The sequence below is a fragment of the Canis lupus genome, chromosome 15, assembly GCF_011100685.1.
Source record: "Canis lupus familiaris isolate Mischka breed German Shepherd chromosome 15, alternate assembly UU_Cfam_GSD_1.0, whole genome shotgun sequence".
Lineage (NCBI taxonomy): Eukaryota > Metazoa > Chordata > Mammalia > Carnivora > Canidae > Canis > Canis lupus.
This window is the reverse complement of record NC_049236.1, coordinates 7,212,816-7,239,903: the sequence shown is the minus strand read 5'-3', so window position 1 is coordinate 7,239,903 and position 27,088 is coordinate 7,212,816. Positions and strand designations below refer to the sequence as shown.

At 47.7% G+C, this 27,088-nt stretch overlaps 2 long non-coding RNA genes across 2 annotated transcripts in view; both read right to left on the bottom strand.

Annotated features, from left to right (window-relative positions):
- LOC119869325 overlaps window positions 1-27,088 on the bottom strand; it is a 55,177-nt gene that overhangs the window by 21,741 nt on the left and 6,348 nt on the right. The gene's annotated exons all lie outside the window — the stretch shown is intronic.
- Window positions 11-25,623, bottom strand: LOC119869324. Its single transcript, XR_005370187.1, has 3 exons — window positions 25,362-25,623; window positions 17,816-17,981; window positions 11-5,047 (listed from the first exon to the last, which is right to left on the bottom strand). It is a non-coding gene; the product is annotated as an uncharacterized LOC119869324 (long non-coding RNA).

Genomic DNA, 27,088 nt, shown 5'->3' with positions numbered 1-27,088 from the left:
CGGCGCCGTCCAGCTTCCCCGCCGCCCAGCAGGCAGGAGGCAGGCGGTGAGTGGGGCGGAGAGAGGGGCTGGGGGACCCGGGCGCCACCTGCCAGGCAGCAGGGGACACGTCCGCCACCGCCGGGGCCGGGGTTGCTCGGGGTCGTGGGGAGCCCCAACGGCCGCGCTCACCCAGCCGGCCCGTGACCAGGCTTCCCGTCAGCCTGTCCCTGTGTTCCTATAGCCCTAGGAGGTAAGAGTATTGCGTCCCTTTTATGGGGAGAGGACACTCAGGTGCAGAGGTCGCTGCTCACCCAGGGGGAGTCGGCGAGGGGGAGGGAGGACCAGCGCCTGGCTCTAAACAGCGTGGCTCCAAGAAGAGGCACCTCCCTGCACCCTTCCCTCCGCTCTCTGATGTTCTGGGAACTTTGCAGCCCCCACCCCCAACCCCGGGGCAGCCATCCCGCTAGGACAATTCTTTCAAGAGTTGAGAACTTGGTAGCAACAGCTTGGGGGGCGGGGGGCGCAAGGAGGAAGGAGATTGGAGCAGCGGCCACGCTTCAGCAGCAGGTGGTCGCTATTGCTGACAGGTGGGACCATGACCTTTAGCGCCTAACGCCCCTCCCTCCGCCCCCCTCCCCACCACCAGCTGAAAGGTTAGAGTGAGGGCAGCTGGGTGAGCTACACTGGGCAGAAGAGTGGGGACCTGAGGCTTTGGGGCCCCTGAGAAGGTGAAGATAGCACCACCACCACCCGCACCCCAGACAGCGTGTCGGGGGCAGGAGGAAGGAGGGGCGAAGCATAGCTGTGTGGCCTCAAGTAAGTTCCTCAAATTCTCTGTTCCTATGAGCTCAGGAGCCTCAACTTGACCCAGATCTTGGGCTGTGTCAGCCTGGGACTCGGGCTGGGAACAGGAGGGACACAGATAGGTGACAGGACTAGGACCCTGGCTGTCTATCTGCCAGAGCTTAGTCGCCATCATCCAAGGACTGGCTTTTAGTCCTGCCCACCCTGCTGGGTGGGAGCCCCCCCGGCCAGCGCCCCCCTCCTTGAGCCTCAGTGTCCCTGTAGGCAAAATGGGCGTGGCCCGCCTCCCTGGGGCTGGTTGCCGGGACCACAAAGGAGGAGGCCGTGCTGACAGGTCCTGTCTCCCGCAGACGGAGGCCAGCGAGCCATGGGCGACTGGGGCTTCCTCGAGAAGCTGCTGGATCAGGTCCAGGAGCACTCGACTGTCGTGGGCAAGATCTGGCTGACGGTGCTTTTCATCTTCCGCATCCTCATCCTGGGCCTGGCTGGCGAGTCGGTGTGGGGCGACGAGCAGTCCGATTTCGAGTGCAACACGGCCCAGCCGGGCTGCACCAACGTCTGCTATGACCAGGCCTTCCCCATCTCCCACATCCGCTACTGGGTGCTGCAGTTCCTCTTCGTCAGCACGCCCACCCTGGTCTACCTGGGCCACGTCATCTACCTGTCTCGGCGCGAGGAGCGGCTGCGGCAGAAGGAGGGGGAGCTGCGGGCCCTGCCGGCCAAGGACCCGCGCGTGGAGCGGGCACTGGCAGCCGTCGAGCGTCAGATGGCCAAGATCTCAGTGGCGGAGGACGGCCGCCTGCGGATCCGCGGGGCGCTGATGGGCACCTACGTGGCCAGCGTGCTCTGTAAGAGCGTGCTGGAGGCCGGCTTCCTCTACGGCCAGTGGCGTCTCTACGGCTGGACCATGGAGCCCGTGTTTGTGTGCCAGCGCGCGCCCTGCCCCTACCTCGTGGACTGCTTCGTCTCGCGCCCCACGGAGAAGACTATCTTCATCATCTTCATGCTGGTGGTTGGACTCATCTCCCTGGTGCTCAACCTACTGGAGCTGGCTCACCTGCTGTGCCGCTGCCTCAGCCGGGGGATGAAGGCCCAGCGGGGCCAGGATGCCCCCCCACCCCGGGGCGCCTCCTCGGAGCCCTATGCCGACCAGGTCTTCTTCTACCTGCCCATGGGAGAGGGACCCTCGTCCCCGCCGTGCCCCACCTACAACGGGCTCTCCTCCAGCGAGCAGAACTGGGCCAACCTGACTACGGAGGAGAGGCTGGCTTCCTCCAGGGCCCCCCTCTTCCTGGACCCACCCCCCGAGAGTGGCCAGAAATCCCCCAGTCGCCCCAGCAGCTCTGCTTCCAAGAAGCAGTATGTGTAGGGCCCGGGGCTTCGGTCACCCGACCGAGGGGCCCGGAGAAGTCTGGCGGCCTGGGATGCCCTGTCCTTGAAGACTGCAGGGAAGACGTGGGGAGGGGAGCAGGTGCTCACTGGCCAGGGGCCTCGTTGCAGCTTGTTCTTGGACACCTGGGGCCTTCCTGGTGAGCAGGAGGCACCAAGGTCTCCCCTCCAGGGCACGACCTTGCCTTGGGCATGGACAGAGCCAGCCTGGGGTGCTCTGGGCCAAGGGTGTTGCGGCACCTCCAGACTTTTTCACCTGGTTCAGAGCAAACCTGGAGCCAGTTTTACCCCAGCCTCACGGCAGCTCCACCTCCACCCACATTGTCCCCCCAGGAGGCTGATGGAGGCCGCGGGGTCGGCCTTGGTCACACACACACACACACACACACACACACACACACGCGGAGCCTGTGCTGGATCCGGCTCTGCCACAGGGACTGGTTCTCATTCTCCTCAATCCTCCCTAGTTCCACTGTTTATGCTTCTAAAATAAACAAGACTTGATCACAAGCTAGGTGTGTACTGATGCCGTCGTGGTGTCCTCCGAGGGGCGGGGGGGGCAGCTGCTTCGCCCTTCGCCCATCTCCCATCTCCCACCTCTTGGCCCGCCTGTGTGACCTGTCTTCGGCCTCGGCGACCCCAACTCCACCCAGCACCTTGAACCCTCACACCCCTACATCCTGCCTCTCAGCAGCCCTGCGTCTTAAACACTTATCTTTTGAAATGCCTCCCTCACGGTCCTCCTTCCCGTCCTCACCACCTGGGCCCCCACAGCAGCCAAAGCCATGCCAGTCCCCAACCTGCCCCCGTGGCCATCCAACACCCTGGCCGCCCTGCTACCCAAGCGTGCCTGCCAGCCCGTTCATCCGTTGTGAGCTGGGTCTTGGGTCTGAGGTTAGACCAGGGACTTGGGTCTTGGGCAAGACCAGGCTAGGTGGCCACACGAACACAGAGGCAAATGGGCAGTGGTCTAGGGATGAGAACCGTAGCGGGATCAGGGCCACGCAGAGTGGTGGGGACAGCGGTCTAAGGATGAGAACACCGTAGCGGGATCAGGGCCATGCAGAGCGGTGGGGACAGCAGTCTAGGGATGAGAACACTGTAGCGAGATCGGGGCCACGCAAAGCGGTGGGAACCGTGCAGGAGGGTGAAGACTTACGAATGAAGAGACGGAGCTATAAGCTCCGACTCACCAGTACTCCCTTCCTAGGGCTTTCGGAACAAAGCGCAACAGACTGGGGTGGCTTCAACAACAGAAACCTAAACTCTCACGGCCCTGGAGGCTCGAAGTCCTAGATCAAGGTGTCTGTAGGGTCGGTTCCTTCGGGGGCTGTGAAGGAGCGTGTGCTCCAGGCCTCCCTCCCAGCTTCTGGTGGTTGCTGGCCAGCTGTCACGTGTCTTGGCTGATGGAAGCATCACCCCCAACTCCGCCTTCATGTTCACGTGACATTCTCCCTCTGTGTGCATCTGTCCTCTGCGTCCACATTTTGTCATGAGGACACCACAGCCATATTGGATTTTTAAGGCCATTCTAATGGCTTTAACTTGATGACCTCTGCAAAGACCCTGTTTCCAAATAAGGTCACGTTCTGAGGTCCTGGCGGCTAGGACTCGGGCGACCTCTTTGGGGGAGGACACCACCCACACTGCCACCGCACCAGCCCTACCTCACCTCTAAGCACTGGTGAGCACTGGGGTGAGGCCAAGAAGAATGTTAAGTGTGTGTGGGACTCGGGTGTCTCTTTGGTGACGTGGGCCTGGAGGGAACCCGGCACCTTCCACCTTCCACTTCTTCCTCCCACCCGCCTATTCCTCACCACCACCCCCACCATCGAAGATGGTGACAGGCAATTCCCAGTCACGGCAAGAGCCCTAAGAGCCTTGACTCCTGCCTCCAGCTCCTCACACTCCCTTGACTCTGGTCCTTTGGCCTCACTGGGCCTCAGCTTCTCCACCGTGAAACGAAAGGGTTGAACGAGAAACAGGTATGCAGCAATAAGATACAAGGAGCGTTGCGGGGAGTGACCTGTCACTCATCCCTAGCCTACAGCTCCTGAGTGACGTGCTGTTTTCAACAATCAGCACAGATTCCGGTTTGTTCCTATAATAAGATCAGTTCCAGTCACTTGAGCTCACTTGCCTTCCTGAGTAGGAACGAAAGGGTCGGGGTTATGTGGCGTGCTCTGGGAATTCTGCGTGACCCAAGGTCACCTTATCTACAACCCACGGGAGCCTGTGAACGTCACAGGCAGCGCGTAACCAGAGTGGGCGGGTGGGCTGGTGATGTCAGACCTGTTCCCCATCGCTGGCCGCTGGGGCGCCGACCTCACCACTGCACCCCCGGCCCCCCGCGCCTCCACCCATGATCCTTCGTTTCCTTCTGGCTCTGACCTCAGCGTGACCACCAACGTTTGTCGGGCGAAGGCTCATCGGGGATCCTTAGAATGTACTTTCTCCCCTTACGACGTCCCCCACCAACACTGGCTCTGACCCCAAAGCCACCAAGGCTCAACCCTCTGTCCTTCCCCTGCAGGCCCCGGAGTCACACGCACCTGCCGCTGGCTGATGCTGAGTCTGCCCTTCTATTCTTCCGGCCGCCTCGGATTTCCAGAAGTCTCTGGCCAGTCGGCATGTTTGTCTACTTTCCGCTCAACACGAGCCTCACTCCGCTGGGCACTGGGCATGATAGTCGAGGTGGCCAGAATCCAGGTTATCACCTCTATGGACTCAAAATGTCCACCTCTATGTGCGACGTGGGATTAGATGAACTTTTCTATTCTCTTCTCCATATATAGACATTTTTTTTTTCAGACTATAAAGGTCAGGCTCAGATCATCGTAGACAATGAGATCCCAACATCCAGCCATAATCACTGTGAATATTCGGAAATAATTGCTTTCAGGCTCCTCCATGCATATTTTTAAATAAAATCTGAATGAAGGTGTGAAGGTGTACCTACAGTTTTGTGTTCTTTTTTCACTTTACATAAGTCATAAGCCTTCTCCCCACGTCATCAAGAGGGAAACGCGACTTAACGGCCTTATCGTTATCTCCTTAACCATGACCCTGATACTGGATTTTTAGGTTGTTTGCAATTAATTATCCTCTCTTATAAATTGTGCTGTGATGCAGGCGCCTGTGCACGAATGTTTTCCAAACTGCCTATTTCCTTAAAAGACAGCCATTCCAAGAAGCGAAATTACTGGGTCAAAAGTAGGGCATTTTTCATTCTAAAAAGTTAGGGGCTTTTTTTTTCCGATTATGGAAGTAATTCGCTGTGGATGATTCAGAGATGCAGACACGCACCAGCAAATTCTAAGAAGGGAAGGCACCAGACACCTCTGCGCATGGGGGACGAGGTGCAGCGGAAGAGGGGAGAGGGGCCCTAAGGCACGAGGCAGGAAGGATCCCTCCTCCCGCCCCCTTACAGGGACACAAGCTTGTGCTCACGAGAGGACGGAGCCGAGACTAAAAAAAAAATTATTCATGCGTTCAATAGCATTGTATGAAATTGCCTGTTTCAAGGCACCCACAGTGACATTATTAAATTTTTTTTCAATTCTTCTGTTAATTACTGGTCAGGAAAAAATATATATATATGATATCACCCTCTAACACATATGCCCTGATTACTGCCGGGGCTGGACATTTTAAAACTACTTCTTCGGCACTTCATGTTTCTTCTGTGGATTTTCCTTGCCCATTCTTCTCTTGGGTTTTGGTGTTTTCCAATCAATTTGCTTAAGCTCTTTATAGACAGAGGGTATCTGTCTCTCAGCAGCCCTGAGTTTTAAAGATAAAACTCTTTATCGGGCATACGTGTTATTAAAAAATTTCCTGGGCAGCTCCGGTGGCACAGCGGTTTAACGCTGCCTGCAGCCCGGGGTGTGATCCTGGAGGCCTGGGATCGAGTCCCACATCGGTCGGGCTCCCTGCATGGAGCCTGCTTCTCCCTCTGCCTGTGTCTCTGCCTCCTTTCTCTCTCTCTGAATAAATAAATAAATCTTTAAAAAAATAAATAAATAAAATAAAAAATTTCCTTAGTGTGTTATTTTGTCCTTCCTCACCGCTATGTGGTCAAGTTTATGGATTCCTTTCTGTACAATAATCTCATGTTCAGATCGTTTCTGCCTCTCTAGAATTATTTTTCAGCTTCTAATGTTTGACTCGTCTAGGACATAATAGGAGACAAATAAATAATTGTTGAATAAAATAATGAACAAATACATTGAGTTTAGCATATAAGGTGAGATGCTGACGTTTCCCACCCCCTCCGCCCCCGACTAACGATTCCAGCTGCGCTTACTGCATGAGCCTTCCTACACTAATTTGTGATATGGGCTTGACCACACACTACATTTTTATACATTAAACAATCCAGCCCAGGGCACGATCCTGGAGACCCAGGGTCGAATCCCACGTCGGGCTCCCGGTGCATGGAGCCTGCTTCTCCCTCTGCCTATGTCTCTGCCTCAATCTCCCTCTGTGTGTGACTATCATAAATAAATAAAAATTAAAAAAAATAATCCATTTCTGGACTATCTAAAATGCCATTCCATTGATTTATTAATGCATATGGTACTAATGCCCCTTGCACCAGTGTAGCTTGGGAACACACTCTAAAATCTGGCAGGGTATATTCTCCTATTTTTTTACTTCTTTTCAGAATCCTGAAAGCCATGTATATAGTCCCTAGGCAGGTGTCTGGAAGACCTTCTCAGTGGAATCTGATGGGTCCATCAGGAAAGCCCTGAAGATGTGGGCCCTAAGGGTCACTGGAGGTCACAGACCACTTGGTGGCCATGCAGTGATGACCAGTCATGAGACCCCACCCATTCACTCTGAGCTTCCCAGCCTTTTTTTTTTTTTTTTTTTTTTTTTTTTTGGTGACCCTTCCTTAATATGAGCACCCAACCCAGAACGCCAGACATTTGAGGAAAGCACCTCATACGAAAGAGTCTGAAACAAGCCACGGAGTGCCCAGCCCAGTGGACATTATAGGTCCACACTGCTGAAAATTTTCAGGATGCAGGAGACCAAGTGATGAGCCTACAAGTGTGCAGAGAGATAACAGAGTTCCGCACGCGGTCTCAAGAATCAGAACACCAGCACGCTTTGGAACAATACTGGAAGCTACCGGACAATGGATCAATGCCTTCCAAATTCTGAGGAAAACGACTTTCAACCTGGAATTCTATATCCAGGCCAATGGCGGGTGCAGGTAGGCTATACGCTCTGCAATGGTTTCAATAGCATGACTCCTCTAAGGTTTGAACAAATGTGCCTTTAAAGCCAGTTGGGGGATCCCTGGGTGGCGCAGCGGTTTGGCGCCTGCCTTTGGCCCAGGGCGCGATCCTGGAGACCCGGGATCGAATCCAACGTTGGGCTCCCGGTGCATGGAGCCTGCTTCTCCCTCTGCCTGTGTCTCTGCCTCTCCCTCTCTCTCTCTGTATGACTATCATAAATTAAAAAAAAAAAAAAGCCAGTTGGACATGATGTCTTTTTTTTTTTTTGCCTTCACTTACGTTTTTTAAAATATTTTATTTTATTTTGTTATTTATTCATGAGAGACTCAGAGAGAGAGAGAGAGGCAGAGGCACAGGCAGAGGGAGAAGCAGGCTCCATGAAGGGACCCCCCAACGTGGGACTCGATCCCGGGTCTCCAGGATCACGCCCTGAGCCGAAGGGAGGTGCTTAACCGCTGAACCACCCAGGGACCCCCATATTTTTTAAATTTTAGTTCCAGTACAGTTAACATACAGGTGCACACTATAGTGACTCGACACTTCTCTGGTCACCTGGTGCTCATCACAAGTGCCCTCCTCCTCCTTCATCCTCATCCCCTCAAACCGCCTCCCCTCTGGTGATAGTTGAGTCTTGTTTCTTGATTTGTTTCTCCTCCTCTTTTCTCTTTCCTTTTGTTTTTCACTTTCTCTCATCTGTTTTCTAAAATTCCACATATCAGTGAGATCATATGGTATTTTTCTTTCTCTGACTGACATATTTCGCTTAGCATTATGCTTTCTAAATCCATCTATGTCATTGCAAATGGCAAAATTTCATTCTGACAGATGTGAGGTGGTATCTCATAGTTCTTATTTGCATGTCCCTGATGCTGAGTGATGCTGAGCATCTTTTCATGTGCCTGTTGGCCATCTGGATGTTGTCACTCATCCATTCATATCTTCTGCTCACTTTTTAATTGGATTATTTGTTTTTTTGGTGCTTAGTTGTAGAAGTTCTTTATGTATTTTGGATACTAACCCTTTATCAGATATGTTATTTGCAAATAGCTTCTCCTATTCAGTAGGTTGCCTTTTAGTATCGTTGACTGTTTCTTTCACTACGCAGAAGCTTTTCATTTTGATGTAGTCCCAACAGTTTTTGTTTTCATTTCCCTTGCCTCAGAAGACAAATCCAGAAAAATGCTACTAGAGCCAATGTCAAAGAAATTACTGCTTGTGCTCTCTTCTAGGATTTTGATGGTCTCAGATCTCACATCTAGGTCTTTAACTGATTTTGCATTTATTTTTGCATCTGGTATAAAAAAGTGGTCCGGTTTCATTCGTTTGCATGTAGCTGTCCAGTTTTCCCAGCACCATTTGTTGAAGAGAATGTCTTTTTCCCATTGGATATCCTTCCCTTCTTTGTCAAAGATTAATTGATATATAATTGTGGGTTTATTTCTGGGTTTTCTATTCTGTTCCATTGATTTATGTGTCTATTTTTGTGCCAGTACAAAACTGTTTTGATTATATTACTTGAAGTCTGGAATTGTGATATCTCCAGCTTTGCTTTTTTTTTTTTTTTCAAGATAACTTCAGCTTATTTGGGGTCTTTTTTTTTTCCATACAAATTTTGATTGTTCAAGGTCTGTGAAAATACTGTTGGTATTTTGATAGAGATTGCATTAAATCTGTAGATTGCTTCAGGTAGTATAAACACTTTAACAATATTTGCTCTTCCAATCCATGAGCATGGAATTTCTTTCCATTTCTTTGTGTCATCTTCAATTTCTCTTATCATTGCTTTATAGTTTTCAGAGTACAGGTCTTTCATTTCTTTGGTTAGCTTTATTCCTAGGTATCTTATTTTTGGTGCAATTGTAAATGGGAGTGTTTTAATTTCCTGCTGCTTCATTATTAATGTATAGAAATGCAATACATTTCTAAACATTGGTTTTGTATCTGTGACTTTACTGAATTCATTTATCAGTTCTAAGAGATTTCTGGTGGTCTTTCAGGTTTTCTATTTATAGTCATGTCATCCGCAAATAGTGAAAGTTTTACTTCTTATCAGTTTGAATGCCTTTTTTTTTTTTCTTGTCTGATTGCTGTGTCTAGGACTTCCAGTACTATGCTGAATAAAAGTGGTGAGGGTGGATATCCATGTCTTGTTCCTGTCCTTAGAGGAAAAGCTCTCAATTTTCCCCCAGTGAGTATGAAGCTCGCTGTGGGTTTTTCACATATGGCCTTTATTATGTTGAGGCAACATAAACTTACTCTAAACTTACTTTGTTGGGGAATTTTATCATGAACAGATGTTAGACATTGTCAAATGCTTTTTTTGCATCTATTGAAATGACCATATGATTTTTATCCTTTCTCCTATGGATGTGATATATCACATTGATTGATTTGCAAATATTGACCCACCCTTGAGACCCAGGAATAAATCCCACTTGGTCATGGTGAATGATTTTTTTTCAATGTATTATGGGATTGGGATCCCTGGGTGGCGCAGCGGTTTGGCGCCTGCCTTTGGCCCAGGGCGCGATCCTGGAGACCCGGGATCGAATCCCACGTCAGGCTCCCGGTGCATGGAGCCTGCTTCTCCCTCTGCCTATGTCTTTGCCTCTCTCTCTCTCTCTCTCTCCTCTATGTGACTATCATAAAAAAAAAAAAAAAAAGAACAATGTATTATGGGATTCAGTTTGCTAATATTTTGTTGAGGATTTTTGGATCTATGTTCATCAGAGATATTGGCCTGTAGTTATTTTGTGTGTGTGTGATGTCTTTATTTCATTTTGGTATCATGGTGATAGTGGCCTCATAAAAGGAACTTGGAAGTTTTCCTTCCTCTTCTATTTTTTGGAATAGTTTGAGAAGAATAGGTAACTCTTCTCTCAATGTCTTTTTTTATGTCGTTCTTTAAAGTTTTTTTTTACTGTCTCCAGCAACTATTTGCCTATTCAGATTTCCTTCTTCATGGATCTTAGAACTTTATATTTTCCCACGATTAATAGACAAAATACTATTTTAAATTCAGCACTTGGGCAGCCTTAGGTAATCACACCACCTATTCTCGCTTTGCTTACACTTCTAGGCACCCTAAATAAAATTGCTCCTTGGCTTCATTGTGTGCCCTGTGGAGACATTTTGTGTCAGAGTTATACTAGTTTGGTAGGCTGCCACTAAGCTATTACTAAGCATGAGCTTATGTAATTGGGAATTTAGACAATAAAAGTTACACATCTGACATCTCCAACAGCAAAATGCCATCATGGCCACTTCAGCCCATTATGCCAACTGACAAGAACTATCCTCTTAAATCTGGACTCTCATCCAGAGTATTAGCCACTCTTAGCTTTGATAAATCGGATTTATCCTTCATCTGGTAAGTCAGAGACTTTAATACAATTAAGGGGCTTTCCCTGATGGAGTCTACATTTATTCCTGGGTCTGTATGTTTATCAAGTGCAAATACTATTCCTAAAAGCCTATATACCCCTTGCTCCAGCCCACTCCACAGGAGGGGAGGCAGCATGTATCACAGAGAACCTGAGGGCGTGGGGGACCTGATTACCTAGGCCATGCCCTGCACTTGGAGAATCTCAATCAGCCCAGGTTGGCTGTGACCCAAAGGATCTCTGAAAGCAAAAACCGAAACTCAAGGGTAGGGGGATGATCGATTCTTACAAGGGGAATGAGAGACAGACTTGGAAAGTCAAGTTCAGCACAGGTCCCATAAAGCTTCTCAAGATCAGATGCCCAGGCCTTAGGTTAGGACTACAGGTGCCCAAGCCAAGCTTTAGCCATAGGAAGAAACATTCTCAGCCTTAGAGTAGTCAGTCCCTACGGAGAACAGAACACAGTATGGCAGGGATCCCAGTTAGCTTCCTGAGTTTGGCTTGAGAGAGGCCTCCCTAGGAACTGAGCGATAACAGCAGGGTGTATCTGAGCCAGACGTACCAGAGTAGAGACAATGAGGGGACAAGCCAAGACTGAGAACACCAACCCAGCAGTAACATCAGTGGAAGTTTTGACACTATTTCCAAGTGAGGTTATACATACAATTGTGCTTTAGCAAGTCTGTCAAAAGCATTCAAAATTTATATCTTTAAAACATACCACAATTTTAATACACAATTATTTACTATCTAATATAGCAAGAGCCTTAAGAAGTAAAATTAGTCCAGGCTTTTCAATACCTGACAGGCTTTGAAAAGAGAAACCTGGACTCAGGATTTTTTTTTTTTAATTTTACCTATTTATGCATGAGAGAGAGAGAGAGGCAGAGACACAGGCAGAGGGAGAAGCAGGCTCCCTGTGGGGAGTCTGATGCAGGATCCGATCCCAGGACCAGAGCCAAAGGCAAGACACTCAACCACTGAGCCACCTAGGTGCCCCTGGACTAACGATTTTAATAATCTGAGTTTCTAGGTCTCCTCCACAGGACCAGGAAATCCCCCAGGGCCTGGAATATGCATCCACAAAACCCACAATCAGGAAACTCCCACAAAAAAATAACCATTTTCTAAACCAGAAAAAATGGATTCATTAAGGTTTATAGAATTTAATTGAACTGAACTCAGAGATTCCAACAGGGCACAGCAGGAACATTTTCAAAAGAGTAAAGCCTATGAGTTTATCTGCACAATATGAAGAAGTGGAAAGCAAGAGATTTGCAACCAATTTAGGAGAGAAATCCAAGAGATTGCATGAAGGCAGGTAAGTGTCACAAAAGGAAAGGAAAGAAAGCTACATCCCTGGAGCATGTGGCAAAGGTAGGGGGAAATGGGGCAAACGGAGACCCAGGCACGTAAGAGAAGTTCAGCTGCCTCTGAACAGGTATCCAAACCCTTCCCAGTGGGGAGGGAGTTCTAGAACAAAATGGGTCTACCTCCCAGCATGGAAACTGAAGTGAAAACATCTTTCCCCTGGAACACAGCTACCAGGGACCATGATTTAAGTTCAGGCACTCAGATGTTTCTGCCTAGGACCCTCCTGGAAGTGCTGCCTAGACACAAGACGGGTTGAGATGAGCCCAGTGGTATGATAGTCTTAGTCAGTTTGGGCTGCTATAACAAAAATACCATAAACTAGGTGGCTTAAACAACAACAGTTTATTTCTCACAGTTCTGGAGGCCAGGAAGACAGAGGTCAGAGTGCCAGTCTACACTTTAATAATGATATGGGAACAGGAAACAAGACTTTGGGCCCACTTATGGCAGAGTTGGAACTGAGACTCCTGATAAAACCAATAGTGTGTGTGTGTGTCTTTCTCTCTCAGCCCTGGTGCTAGTAGGAGGGAAAGTGCCTCCCTTGAGATTTAGTAACCACAAACCTATTCTCACACAAGTATAGAGTTCAATTTCTGCTCTTTGTAACAGCCAGATAGCCCAATCTCAGAAATTAACATAATAAGTAGTCTTTGGCTAATATGAGCCTTAGGGCCCCTGGAAGAAACTGAAAGAAAGTCACTCTTGAGGGTTGTTTCCTCAAGCAAAGTCACATGGAAATCCCATAGAAAGAGTCCAACCATATATGATAACACAATCCGAAATTACAAAACACACAAGAAAATAATGTGCTATGAATTCAAGCAAAACAACATAAAGAATTTGATCCCCCCCCAAAGCTTCAAATCACTGAAACACTGGATAGGTTCAGTAGATTGAATTGTGACAGACTGAGTTACTGGCCCTAATACTTTGTCCCTCCTTGCGTCTACACCCTGGCAAATGGCCTCATCAAAGGCAGAGTGTACTTTTACACTCTTAACTTACACCCTTTAGACCCCTTAACTTAGAGCTTAAGTAGATGCCTTCCTTTTGACCAGTGGCATGTGGAGGAAGTAACCATGGATCAGTTCCCAGAATAAGTCTTCAGAAGCCTCACTTATTCTGTTTGTTCTTTTGTGCCTCTTCAATCATCATGAGAAGATCCTTCCCTCGGTGTCTATTGCCCTTTCAGCCAGGGCCCTGAATAAACACTCTAGAAGCAGAGCTGCCCCAGCTGACCACAGATCTGTAGTGAAAAGTGGAGCCATGCCAGCTGCTGTGTTAAGCAGAGGCTCCCAGTTAAGCCTAGTCTCGCTCTGCAGAGTTGCTCCAGCCAATCAAGAGATGCATAAGAATAAGTGACTTTTGTTTTAGGCCACTAAGTTTTGGGGTGGTAACTTACACAATATTATTATGTAACTAGGTAAATTATACAAATAAGTATGTTTAAAATGATCAAGAAAAAGAAATTTAAAAGTGAGCAAAAAAGATATTGTTAAGAAATTAAGGACCATGCATTTTAGAGAACTAAATCAAACTTATAGAGCAATTTTTAGAAGTTATTGAAATTTAGGGGCACCTGCATGGTGCAATGGTTGAGCATCTGCCATCAGCTCAAGGTGTGATCCCAGGGTCCTGGGATCGAGTCCCACATTGGGCTCCCTGCATGGAGCCTGCTTCTCCCTCTGCCTGTGTCTCTGCTTCTCTCTCTCTCTCTCTCTCTCTGTGTCTCTTACAAATAAAAAATAATCTTTAAAAAAAAAAAAAAAAGAAAATCCAAAATAATCAACCAAAGAAACTCCCAGACCTAACAAGCAATGTAGCAAGGTTGCCAAAATGCAAGTTTAATACACAAAAATCAATCACTTTAGTATATACCAGCAATGAACAACTGGAATTTGAAATTAACATAATACCATTTACATTAACACTCACTCAAATTATATATTTAGGTATAAATCTAACAAATATGTATAAGATCTATGTAAGGAAAACTACAAAACTCTGGTGAAAGAAATCAAAGAATTCAATAAATGGAGAGATATTCCATGTTTCATGGATTGGAAGACTCCGTCTATAGATTATAGATTAAAGGCAATCCAAATCAAATTCCTAACAAGGAATAACTAACAAGTTATTTTGTGGATATCAACACGCCAGCCATAAAGTTTATAGGTAGAGGCAAAATACCCATAATAGTCAACATGACATTGAAAGAGAAGAACAAAGTTGGAAGATTGACACTACCCAACTTCTTTACTATAAAGCTGTAGGAATCAAGACAATGCAGTATTGATGAAAGAATAGAAACATAGACAGGGAAACAGAATGGGGATCCCAGAAATAGACCCATATAAATATGGTCAATCTTTGAAAAGGGAACAGAGGCAATACAGTGGATAAAGCGTAGTCTTTTCAACAAATGATGAAACAACTGGACATCCACATGCAAAAAAAAAAAGAATCTAGACACAGATATTAAACTTTCCATAAGAATTAGCTCAAAAAAGGAGAGCCTAGGTGGTTCAGTCAGTTAAGCCTCTGCCTTTGGCTTGGGTCATGATCCCAGAGGCCTGAGATTGAGCTCCACATTGGGATCCCTGCTCAGTGGAGAGTCTGCTTCTCCCTTTCTTTCTCCCTCTGCCTCTCCCTCTACCACTTCCCCTGCTTGTGCTCACATTCTATAAATAAATAAATAAATAAATAAATAAATAAATAAATAAATAAATAAATAAAAATAAAATCTTTAAAAAAAATTTAGCTCAAAATGGATCATAGACCTAAACATAAGATGCAAAACTATTAAACTCCTAGAAGATAACATAGGAGAAATTCTAAATGCCATTGGGTTTGGCAATGAGTTTTTAAATAAACATCAAGGGCACAATCCATAAAAGACGTAATTGAAAAGCTACGCTTTATTAAAATTAAAAATTTTTAATTATTAAAATTTCTCCTCTGTGAAGAAAATGAAAAGACGAGCCCCAGACTGAGAGAAATTATTTGCAAAGACATCTGATAAAGAACTGTCAATCCAAAATATACAAAGAACTCTTAAAACTCAATAAGAAATCAACAGCCCAATTAAAAAATTGGCCAAAGACCTTACCAGACATCTCACCAAAGAAGATATACAGATGGCAAATAAGCATATGACAAGATATACATCAGCTATCTGAGGGAAATTAAAACAAGATACCACTACACACCTATTAGAATCCCCCAAAGTCCAGAACACCAATTATTAATAAGAATATGGAGCAACAAGGGATCCCTGGGTGGCGCAGCGGTTTGGCGCCTGCCTTTGGCCCAGGGCGCGATCCTGGAGACCCGGGATCGAATCCCACATCGGGCTCCCGGTGCATGGAGCCTGCTTCTCCCTCTGCCTGTCTCTCTTTCTCTCCCTCTCTCTGTGACTATCATAAATAAATAAAAAAAATTAAAAAAAAAAAAAAAAAGAATATGGAGCAACAAGGACTCCCATTCATCGCTAGTGGAAATGCAAACTAGTACAGCCACTCTGGAAGACACTTTGGTGGTCTCTTATAAAACTAAATATACTCTTACCATATGATCCTGAAATTGTGCTCCTTGGTATCTACCCATTTTGAAATTTCATGTCTACACAAAAACCTCTACATAGGTGGTTATAGCTTTATTTATAATTGCCAAAACTTGGAGACAACTAAGAGGTCCTTCAGTAGGTAAATAAATAAACTGAGGTACATGCAGATTATAGAATATATCATTCACCACTAAAAAGAAACAAGTTTTAAGCCACGGAAAGAGATGAAGGAACCTTAAATGCATACTATTTAGTAAAATAAGCCAATCTGACAAGACTACATACTATATGATTTCAACTGTGTGACACTCCGGAAAAGGTAAAACTATGAAGATAGTAAAAACAACAGTGGTTTCCAGGAATTAGGGAGGAGGAGGGGATGAATAGTCCTGAATAACAAAGATGAATAATTAAAAAAATATTTTTTTGTAAGTTAAAAAGGATGGAAAAAATATACCATGCAAATACTAACCGATAGTTAAGTAGCTATACTAATGTCAGACACAATAGACTTTGGAACAAGGAATATAACCAGGGATAAGAGGGCATCTTATCATGTAGAGGCACCAATTCAAGAAGATGTACCAATTAGGGATGCCTGGGTGGCTCAGTGGTTGAGCATCTGCCTTGAGCGCTCAGGACGTGATCCCAGGGTTCCCAGATCCAGGGGGCCTGCTTCTCCCTCTGCCTGTTTCTGCCTCTGTGTGTCTCTCATGAGTAAGTGAATAAAATCTTTACAAAAAAAAAAAAAAAAAAATGTACCAATCTTAAAGGGGTATGCATGCACCTAGTAATAGTCTCAAATACATGAAGCAAAACTGATACAACTGAAGGGAGAAACAGATATATCTGTAATTATAGCTAAAGGTTTCAATTCCCTTCTTTCAGTAAATCTGATAGAAAAATAGACCAAAAATCTTATAAGTATATAAAAGCCTTTAACAATCCTATCAACTGGGGCGCCTGCGTGACTCAGTCAGTTAAGCATCTGACTTCAGCTCAGGTCATGATCTCAGGGTCCTGGGGTCAAGCTCCACATTGGGCTCCCTGCTCAGCAGGGAATCTGCTTCTCCCTCTCCCTCTGCCCCTCTTCCCACTCATGTGCTCCCCCCCTCAAATAAACAAATAAATTCTTTTTAAAGAATACTATTTACCAGTTTGACCCAATTGACATTTATACAACTCTCCGCCTAACAAGAATAGAATACACACTTTTTTGAGTTCACATGAAACATCACTAAGATAGATCACATTTGGGGCTATAACACTGGTCTGAATTAATTTTAAAGAATTGAAATCATTCAAAATATGTTCTTTGACCACAATGGAATTAAAGTTGAAATGAACAATAGAAAGATGGAGGAAAAAAACATTTGGAAAATACACTTATAAATAAGCCAGGAATAAAAGAAGTCACAAGGAAAATTAGAAAACATGTTAGACTGAATGAAAATGAAAACACAACGTAAAATTTTGTGATGCAGCTCAACGGTGCTTACATGGAAATGGATAGATGTAAATGTTTCTATTAGAAAAGAAAAAGTTCTAAAAACAATAAGCTTTAGGAAGCTAGAAAGAAGATCAAAGTGAATCTAAATTTTTAAAAAATAATGATAATAATAACAAAGATAAGATCAGATGTCCATGAAGTAGAAAAGAAAAAAAGGTGAATAATGGAGAAAGTCAATGAAACCAAGCTGTTCTTTAAAAATATACAATTGATAAATCATGAGCCAGATTGAACAAAGAGAGACAGAAATCACAAATATCAAATATGAAAGAGTGGCCACTACTCTAGATCCTACAGACATTAAAAGCATAAGGAAATATTATGAACAACTTCGTGCCAACAAATTCAACAATTTAGATAAAATGGGTAAGTTCCCGGAAAGAAACAAACAGCCAAAGAACACTCAAGAAGAAACAAATATACAAGTGTTTCCTGAAATGTCTGCTCCTTAACTGAGCGATACTTTGTTGAGAAGTTAAGCACTAAAACCAGTGGACAGTTGGCAGGAAAAATGTGATGTTAGTGAAGAGTTGCTTCTCTCTAGGTCTTTTGAATTCCTCACCTTTGATAGCTTTTTATCCAAGGTCTTGAATTTCACTGTCATCTTTGCCCCCGTAATTCCTTTAACAGTGACTCATCATTCTTTATTTCGGCAGCAGGCGAGATAGAGTGGTCGAGGTGATGTCGGTCATGATCATGAAACTAGCTTCACTGGAGAACACGGTGCTCTGGAATGTCAGAGAAGCTGTCTTTACCACCCAAACACACAAGTAACATCAACGGCAATGTATACACTGCACAGAATGTTTCCGTAGTGAGAACCCACTGCGCCTGCCTCAGGGATACCTTGAAAGCTACTTCCTCCGTCTGACTGGGGAGACCCTTTGAGCAACTCAACAAGTTGACAGTGACACATGAACACATAATCGAAGGGCCCATTTTCTACTGAGAAGATGAACATGAGACCAACTTTGGTTACACTTGCCCCTTGCCCTGCGGGGACTGACGGTACAGCAGGGAAGCCACTGAGGCACAGGCGGACAAGCCCAGGTGAACAGGAGTCGTGGTTGACAGTAAGAACATCAAGGAGACTTTGGAATTCCAAAGTGACCACACGCACTCAGAGGATGAGCAGCTTTGGATGGGCCCCTGGAACCACCTCCCTATACCAATGACACAACCATGATTGAGGTTTTAAAGAGTTATTTTGATTTTGACTTGAGTTTTTTATAAGCCGTGCTTTTTATTGTCATTGAGAAAACAATGTGTAGAATTTATATCATGCACACAAGCTAAGACTCTGAACAATATGCTGTGAAGTTCAAAAAAGAAGCAAATTTGCACTCACATTTGTATTAATTACTTGTTCTTCCCAGAAAATCTTTTTGGACAGGCCCTCAATTCACTAAATAACATAACTTGAACTTATCATTTAGCTGTTTTGTTGGGTCTTTAATTTTTTTTCATTTAAATAAGAAATTATTTACTAAGTAAAATAGAAGAAGAAGGAAAAGGAGGAGGAGGAGAAGAAACAAATAATAGGAACAACCCTATACCTACTAAAGAAATAGAATTTGTAGTTTAAAATCTTCCTGCCAAAAACAAAACAAAACAAAACAAAAACAAACAAACAAAAAAAAAAAAACCTCCAGACCTAGATGACATCATTGGCAAATTCTACCAAACATGTATAAGGAAAAAATATTAACAATTCACACAAACTTTTTCAGAAAATAGAAAAGGAAGGAATATATCCCAGCTCAGTTTATGAAGCAAGCATTACTCTAATAAAAGCAACAGATAAAGACATTCCAAGAAAAAAAAAAAGGAAGGAGGAAGGAAAGAAGGAAGGAAGGAAGGAAGGAAGGAAGGAAGGAAGGAAGGAAGGAAGGAAGGAAGGAAGGAAAAGGAAGGAAGGAAGGACCAATATCCCTCATGAACATAGACAACACAAGCCCTTAACAAAAGTTTAGGAATATATAGAAAAGAGAGAAGTCACTTTACAGGTGAGCTTTATTCCAGAAATGCAAGTTGGATATAATATTAGAAAATCAAAACCACATGATCATTTCAATAGATGAGGGTGGGGGAAAACATTTAATAAAATTAAGCATGTATTTTTGATTTAAAACTTTCAATTATCTAGGAATAAAAGAGAATTTCCTCAATCTGATAGAGTGTCTACAAAAAACCTACAGTTGACATCATACTTAATGGTGAACCAGGCAAAAATGTCTGATTTTGCCACTTTTAGTCCATGTTATACTGATCAAAGCAATGACAAGAAAAAATATTAATAAAAGGCATGCGGCTTTGTAAAGAAAAAAGTCAAATTGTCTTTATTCTCTGGAGCCATGATTATTTAGAAAATCCTGAGGAATCTATAAAAGAAGAGATACTAGACCTAGTTTAGTAAGATCCCAACTTATAAGGTCAACATGAAAAACTCAACCTCATTTTTATATACTCAAAAAATAACTGGAACTGGGATTTTTTTTTAATTTTTATTTATTTATGATAGTCACACAGAGAGAGAGAGAGAGGCAGAGACACAGGCAGAGGGAGAAGCAGGCTCCATGCACCGGGAGCCCGATGTGGGATTCGATCCAGGGTCTCCAGGATCGCGCCATGGGCCAAAGGCAGGCGCCAAACCGCTGCGCCACCCAGGGATCCTGTAACTGGGATTTTTAAAGTGCTATTAGCAACAGCATCAAAAATATGGAAACCTAGGGGTTAATTTAACAAAATGTACAAGAACTGAAAACTACAACCCACTGTGGAGAGAAGTTAAAGAAGGTCTCAATAAGTGAGAGATGTACCATGTTCACAAATAACAAGACTCGTTGCTTTTAAGATGGCAATTCTCCTGAAAAACTGGTTTCTAAATTAAATACAACATAAGTTAAATATAATATAGATTAAATACAATCTCAATCAAAATTGCAGCCGGCTTTTTGGATAGAAACTGACAAGCTCATGCGAAACGTATACAAAAACGCAATATACCTAGAAAAAGAACTAGGTTGGAAGACATACATACACCACCTGTTTTCAAGCCTTACTATGAAAGTATGATAATCAACCCGTGTGGTATTGGTATAAAGATAGACATACAGATAATAAGTAGAACAGAAAGTCCAGAAATAGATCCATACCTACGTGGTCCATTGAGTTTTTGCAAAGATGCCAAGGTAAGTAAGTGGGTAAAGGATAGTTTTCTCATCGACCCATGCTGGGACAACTGGCTAGGGAGAGGGAAAAAGGAACACGAGCCCTTAGCTCACACCATACACCAAAATTAACTGCAAGTATGTCATAAAGCCTAACCATGAGCGCTCGTATTATAAAAATTCTACAAGTAAGAAGAAGAGAAATTCGTGGATTAAGTAAACATTTCCTAGAATGTAAAAAGCACAAATCACAGAAGAAAAAAGTGATAAACGGGACTTGAGCAGAAGCAATAACTGAAGTACGTGCAAAGGTATTCAATGACATTTTGGAAATTAAGGAAATATGAATGGAAACCATAATGAAATGCCCCTACGAAACCCACCAGGATGGCTAAAACAACAACCAAAAAACTGATCATACCAACCACACGATGAATCTCAGAAACACGCTAACTGGAAAAAAAAACAGACACAAAAGATGATAGACTATATGATTCCATTTCTCTGAAATTCTGGAAAAGATAAAACTTCAGTGAGAGAAAGCAGATCAACGGTTGCTGGTTTCCTCAACTGTGAAGGGCAAAGCCAGCTCCTTCCGCACCAACCAACCAGAGTTGTTGCAAGGATCGAGGAGACGACCTCTATAGAGACCTTAGCACAGTATCTTTTTTTTTTCTTTTTTTAGGATCTTAAGACAACCTTATTTTTAGAAATGCCTCACTGTGGGCCAGAAGTAGGACCCTCACCAAATTGTAAACCATTAACTTATAAGACGAAAGTAACTACTCCTCTGTATGAAACTAACTCTGCATTTCCCAAATTAGATTATTATGCGTGTACAGTTTTCTGTCTGCTTCACTACATCGCTCATCGTGACAATCGCTAGTTCTTCTTGATAACTTGAACTCAAACACCAAAGCGAAACTTAATGTGACCAGATGCTTCTTCCACTTTAAAAAACAAAACAAAACAAGTCACCGAGGCTTTCGTACTTGATGTGGAAGGAACGCAAAATAAAACGAAACGTTGAAACGCAGGTGGCCCTGTGCCCAGATGGGCTCTTTTGACGGGAGGCCAGAGAGTAGGAGGGTGAGGAGCACAGGCGACAGAGCGGACACACTCGGACTTGAATCCCGGCTCTGCTGCGAGTGAATTGGGTGGGAGAGATTGTGCATGTGCGTTGGGTCCGCCTCACTGGGCAGGCAGCAGGGATACGACCAGGCCGCAGCCAGCATGTGCCTAGAACACGCGTGTTCGAAGCCAGCACGTTAGGACACGGGACTCGTAAACGACGGCGGATCGAAAAACAGCCAGTGTGCACTGTAATCGGCTTTTCTGCCCCGAGATATGAGACATTAGATATCTCTCTTATTGCACTACCGAGAAAAAGACATCTGAAAGCACTCAATTTCGCGATTCTTTGATTTCTCTCTATGCAATGGTTATTCCCGCATCTGTAATAAGGTTAGGTCCCCATTGAAAGAAGTGTTTTCGTGGAAGTCTTCAGGGCTCAGCTGTAAGTCATAGAGCAAGGGGGGTGGGTAGTACTGGATCTGGTATAAGACTTAGTGACCTGGGGCCCCCAACCCCTGCCCGGGGGGCTCAGCAGGTAAGCGTCTACCTTCGGCCCAGGTCGTGACCCTGGGGTCCTGGGATCGAGTCCCTGCTCCTCCCTCTGCCTGTGTCTCTGCCTCTCTCTCTGTGTCTATCATAAATAAATAAATAAATAAATAAATAAATAAATAAATCTCAAAAAAAAAAAAAAAAAAAGACTTAATGACCTTATTTACAGCCTCCAAGAAATCCTTCTCAGTAGCAGTTTTTTACCCGGCTCTGAGGGCAGACTGTTTAGACACAGTCACACTAACAGTTCAAATCTGATGCCTCCTTCAACGCTCATCGAACCAGTGTGACTCTTAAAAAGGCGAGTCCAGCCCTCTGTGGCTCAGGTGAGCGAAATCCAAGCTTCCCATCCTATCTCCCCGGCCTCCCGGGGCTGGAGCCCAAGTGTCCGATCCGTGAGGGGCCATCAGCTCTTGACTGTCACCTCGAGGATCAAAGCTGTCCCCCTGATTGATCGGCGACGACATCAGTCTGCGCACTGATGGCCCCTCCAGCTCCATTCTCAGATCAAGCCCCTCCAGTGGCATCAATCTCGTCAAAGAGGATGGGGCCGGGTTTCTCCGCTCGGGCCGTTTCAGGAAGCTCGCAGACCGCCCGAGCCCCCTGACGCACACGCTGCTGTACAAGTTCAGATCCAATGACTCCGACGAGGCAGGCGTCAGTGCTGTGGGCGGCCGCCCGAGCTGACTGCCTTGCCTGCACCTGCCGAAGCTCAGCACTGGGGTTCCCCGGGGTGGGGCGGGGGGCTCAGTCCATTGAGCTTCTGCCTCTCGGCTTGGGCTCAGGGTGTGACCTCAGGGCCGTGGGATCGGGCCCCATGCTGGACTCTGCTTGGCGTGGAGTCGGCTTGTTGCTGTCCCTCCGCTCCCCCTGCACTCATGCTCTCTCTCTCTCTCTCTCTCTCTCCCTCTAATAAATAATAATAATAATAAAAAAATCCATAAGCCTATTTCATGTTTACAACAATTCTGTGAAGTACTTATTCTGCAGGCAAGGTCAGCAGGGTTCAGAGGCGCTGAGCGACCTGCTGGAAGCCCCACAGCCGCGGAGCAGAGCTACAAACCGAACCTATTCACATGTTCAGTCTTTGAGGGATTCAGGCAGGAAACCGTTTCCACCCCGCGCCAGGCCGAGCACTGGACAGGAGACGCGGGGACACGGTGCTCGGGGCGCTTGGGGGACACAGACTGGGCAGGACAGAGGCTGGGTGAGCCCCCCCACCCCCGCCCCCGCGGCCTCCCGGGCCACACAGCCCCAGCACCAGGCCAGGGCCGCTTCCTGCCACCGCTGTTTGCCTTGGCCCCGGGATGGGACACGCCGGCCGCAAGCTGGAAAACAAGGTGGGCCGGGCAGGAGCCGGAGCCGGAGCCCGCGTCCCCACACCCGCGCCCCTCGCCCGGGAGCAGGCCCGCGGCCGCCCGCCCGGGCCATTGTCCCTTGTTGTGACAGAGGCCGGGGCCGAGCGGGCTTCCTCCGGCGGGGCGGCCGTGCTTGGACAGCTGGAGGAAGCAGGCCGCGGCCACCACCAGCAGCTGCCGCCCGCCGCGGCCCCGGGCCTGGAGCCAGGGGGCAGCGCTCCGCCGACGCCGACGCCGGGGCAAAACATGTTTGCTTGTTTTCGGGGCGGGAGGAGGCGGCCGGTGCCCTCCTGAGCAAACACGGGTGCTGATAAGCGGCCACGGGCGGCCCCAGGCCCCAGGCGCGGTCACGGGGGGGGGGGGGGGGGGGACAGGGAGTTCGGGCCGCGGGAGGCGCTGGGGGGGGGACACTGGCAGGGAGAGCACAAACACCACAGCCGCGGGGCTCCTGCTTCTCGGCCCGTGTCCAGACGCTCCCCTGTCCCTGCATCACTGCCAGCCACGCTGCAGAGGGACCGAGGCGACGGGCTGGAGACGCGCGGGGACCCGGCCGAGGCCGCCCGGGAGCCTGCGGCCCTTCCCTTCCCGCAGGCCTCGAGCGCCTCCCAAGGCCCCCGGTTCCCGACCTGGAGGCTCCGGGCACACCTGCTGGCTTCCCGCCTCAGCCCCACGCGCATCCGTGGGCCATGGTGCAAGGCACTGTATCGCCGGTGAGCCCCAGGAACCTCTCGTGGGCAGACAGCACTCGGTCACACCGGGGACCCTGGGGCACAGCACACAGCAGGACTGTCGCCCAGACGGGCAGGCAAGCTTGAGGCCTAGTCCTGGAGCCCCCGAGACGGTGCCGTGGGGGGCTGGGCGTGTCCCCATAACCCGAGGACGTCCCCAGGTGGAAGAGGAGATGCACAGGACACCACCCCACATGCCCTGCCCACGGGGACTCAGATGCCCTGGGCCCATCCTCAGCCCCAAGTCAGCGCCCGACCTCTCAGCACGGCCCACGGGGGACCCCACCCAGACACCGCGAGCCTCCCCATCCGCACCCGTTCTGACCCCGTCCCTGGATTCCTCTCCCTTCCACCTCTGTCTTCCAACCCCATGCACGACCTCCCCCTCCAAAAGGCAGAGGCAGGATTTACTGCCTCCTATTGGGGGAGAAGGTGCCCTTGGTTTTTGTTTTTTTTTAAGTAGGCTCCATCCCCAGTGTGGAGCCCGATGTGGGGCTTGAACCCACAACCCTGAGATCACGGCCTGAGCTGAGGGCACCTGGTGGCTCAGTGGTTGAGTGTCCACCTTCAGCCAAGGGCGTGACCCTGGGGTCCCGGGATCGAGTTCCCCATCGGGCTCCCTGCAGGGAGCCTGCTTCTCCCTCTGCCTGTGTCTCTGCCTCTCTCTGTGTGTCTCTCATGAATAAATAAATACAATCTTTAAAAAAAAAAAAAAAGATCAAGAGTCAGACACTTAACTGTCTGAGCCACTCAGGTGCCCCTGGGGAGAAGGTCCAGGAGCAATCAGTCCCCAAAATACCCTTCACCATCCCCCTCACTACGCCCACAGCTCTGTGCAAACTACCCCGGGAGGCCTAGTCACTTGGTGACAAGCACCCAGGGCAGCAGGTGTACAAATGACACCGCACCAGGCGCTTCCCCGCACAGATGAGGAAAAGCTCGAAATTCAAGTGATCTGTCCAACTTCAACACAGCAAGCCACCTTCTCCCCTCCCCTTCCTTTTCTCCTCCTCCTCCTCCTCCTCCTCCTCCTCCTCCTCCTCCTCCTCCTCCTCCCCCCCTCCTCCTCCCACTCCCCCTCTTTTTCTCCTTCTCCTTCCTAGGCTCACACCCAGTATGGACCTTAATGCAGGGACTGAACCCATGACCCTTAGATCGAGCCCTGGGGCGGGACTAGGAGCTGGACACTTAACCAACTGAGGCACCAGGTGCCCCCTCTAGCAGGTTACCTTCCGATTCCTTATCTCAGGGAAAGGGGGCATGTGCATCCAGTAGCTGGAGACCTTATAACAGATGCTAGAAAGGGGCGGCCTCCTCCTTTCGTCCTACCATTTGCATATGAGCAGAGGGATTCCGGGGGGGCCAGGGGTTGTGTGTGGGGGGAATGGTCCGCCCCAGATGTGGGTACTAAAGGGGTGCATCGTCTGTACTAAATTAAAGGGAATAATTATAAAACTGACTAGAACTCGGAGTGCTTTCCATTATCACCAAGCACTGGTAACTCTCAAGAATATTAGTAACAAAATAGCACCCCCCCCCCCCCCCGCCCAGGTAGAGGCTCCCACCCCCCACCCCACTGTGCTCTGCTACTCCTCCCCCCACCCCACCCCCACCCCTGTATCCACAACAAGCTCGTTGACTCAATCAGGGCTCTTTTCCACTGAAGGGGGTGCTGCCTCCAACCCCATCCTCTACCCACAGCTCTAAGCAACCAACCCAGCCCTGGTCAAGAAGTGAGGGTGGGGCCTGGCCTGCATCACCCCATGCCTACCCCTCTGATGTCACAATCCTCAGGGAGCTTCCCTGACTGTCCTCGGGGCTCTATTTTTGCTCTGCTCCTGTCCAGCTCCACACCTGCTTCCTGACCCCAGGACACCTAGGGCCCTGGCCTTAGAATTGGATCCACAAACGCTTGGCCTCCAGCCTGTCTACCTCTGGGCCGTGATCTCCCCCAAGAGTCACATGGCACAGGCCCAGAGGGGACTCTGGATGGTGACTTCTCACCTGTGCATGGTCGTGAGCCCTCGGGGGGTTGGGGGGAAGGCCCCTCACGGAGACCTGGCCCCAGCACTCCCCACAACCTGGAGTTCCGTGATGGGTTTGCTTACAGCTTTGGTGTCTCCCTCCCCTTGGGAATCAATTCCCAAAAGGCAGCAACCTGGTCCACCCTCTTCCCTTCTGTGTGCCCAGCACGCAGGGCAGGGCCTGGAATAGGAGAGGCACCCAGCCTCTAGCAGGGGGAGGGAGTAGATGCTCTCCTTGGCCCCCACCCGGGCCCCTGAGGCCCAGACACACCCAGGGCAGCCTCAGCACGGCTCTGCCTGCGGGATGTCACCCTCTGAGCCTCCTTCACCCGCAGTGACCCTCACGCTCTCCCGCTACCCCATCCTCTCCGCACCGGCCCTGCTGGGCTCTCCCCCTGAAATCGGACAGGATGAGTTCACGCTCTGTAAGGTCCGCTGTCTTTTCCCCCAACCAGGCGGGGAAAGTGAGAATGCCCGTCTCCAGGGTTCTCACGGGAATTCACTCGGGAGCCAACGCACACCAGATGTGCAGAGTCCTCACCAGTGTTTATCGCCAAGTGACTAATACACCGTTAATACGAGGGTAAGAGGCCTTTTACAGCAGCCCAGAGAAAACCTCCACCCTGTCACCCTCCCCTAAGCCTTACAAGGATCCCTGGGGAAAACGTTCAAAACCTTTAGTTGACAGGGAATTCGGATTTTAAAACAATGGGCTAATTCCCACCCATTTTGCATCTCACTGGGACTCTACAGCTTCACCCCTCCCTGGCCCCACCGCCTTTGTCTGTGCCTTTGTAGCTTTTCTTACTAAAGAGATGCAGGCTGCTTCCCTTCCCCTTGACCCTGGGCCAGCCTCCTGGCCTGCTATGACCAACAAAATGCCACAGGACGGCCCAGGTACCAGCCTGGAGTGTTTGCATCTGCTCCCCCCT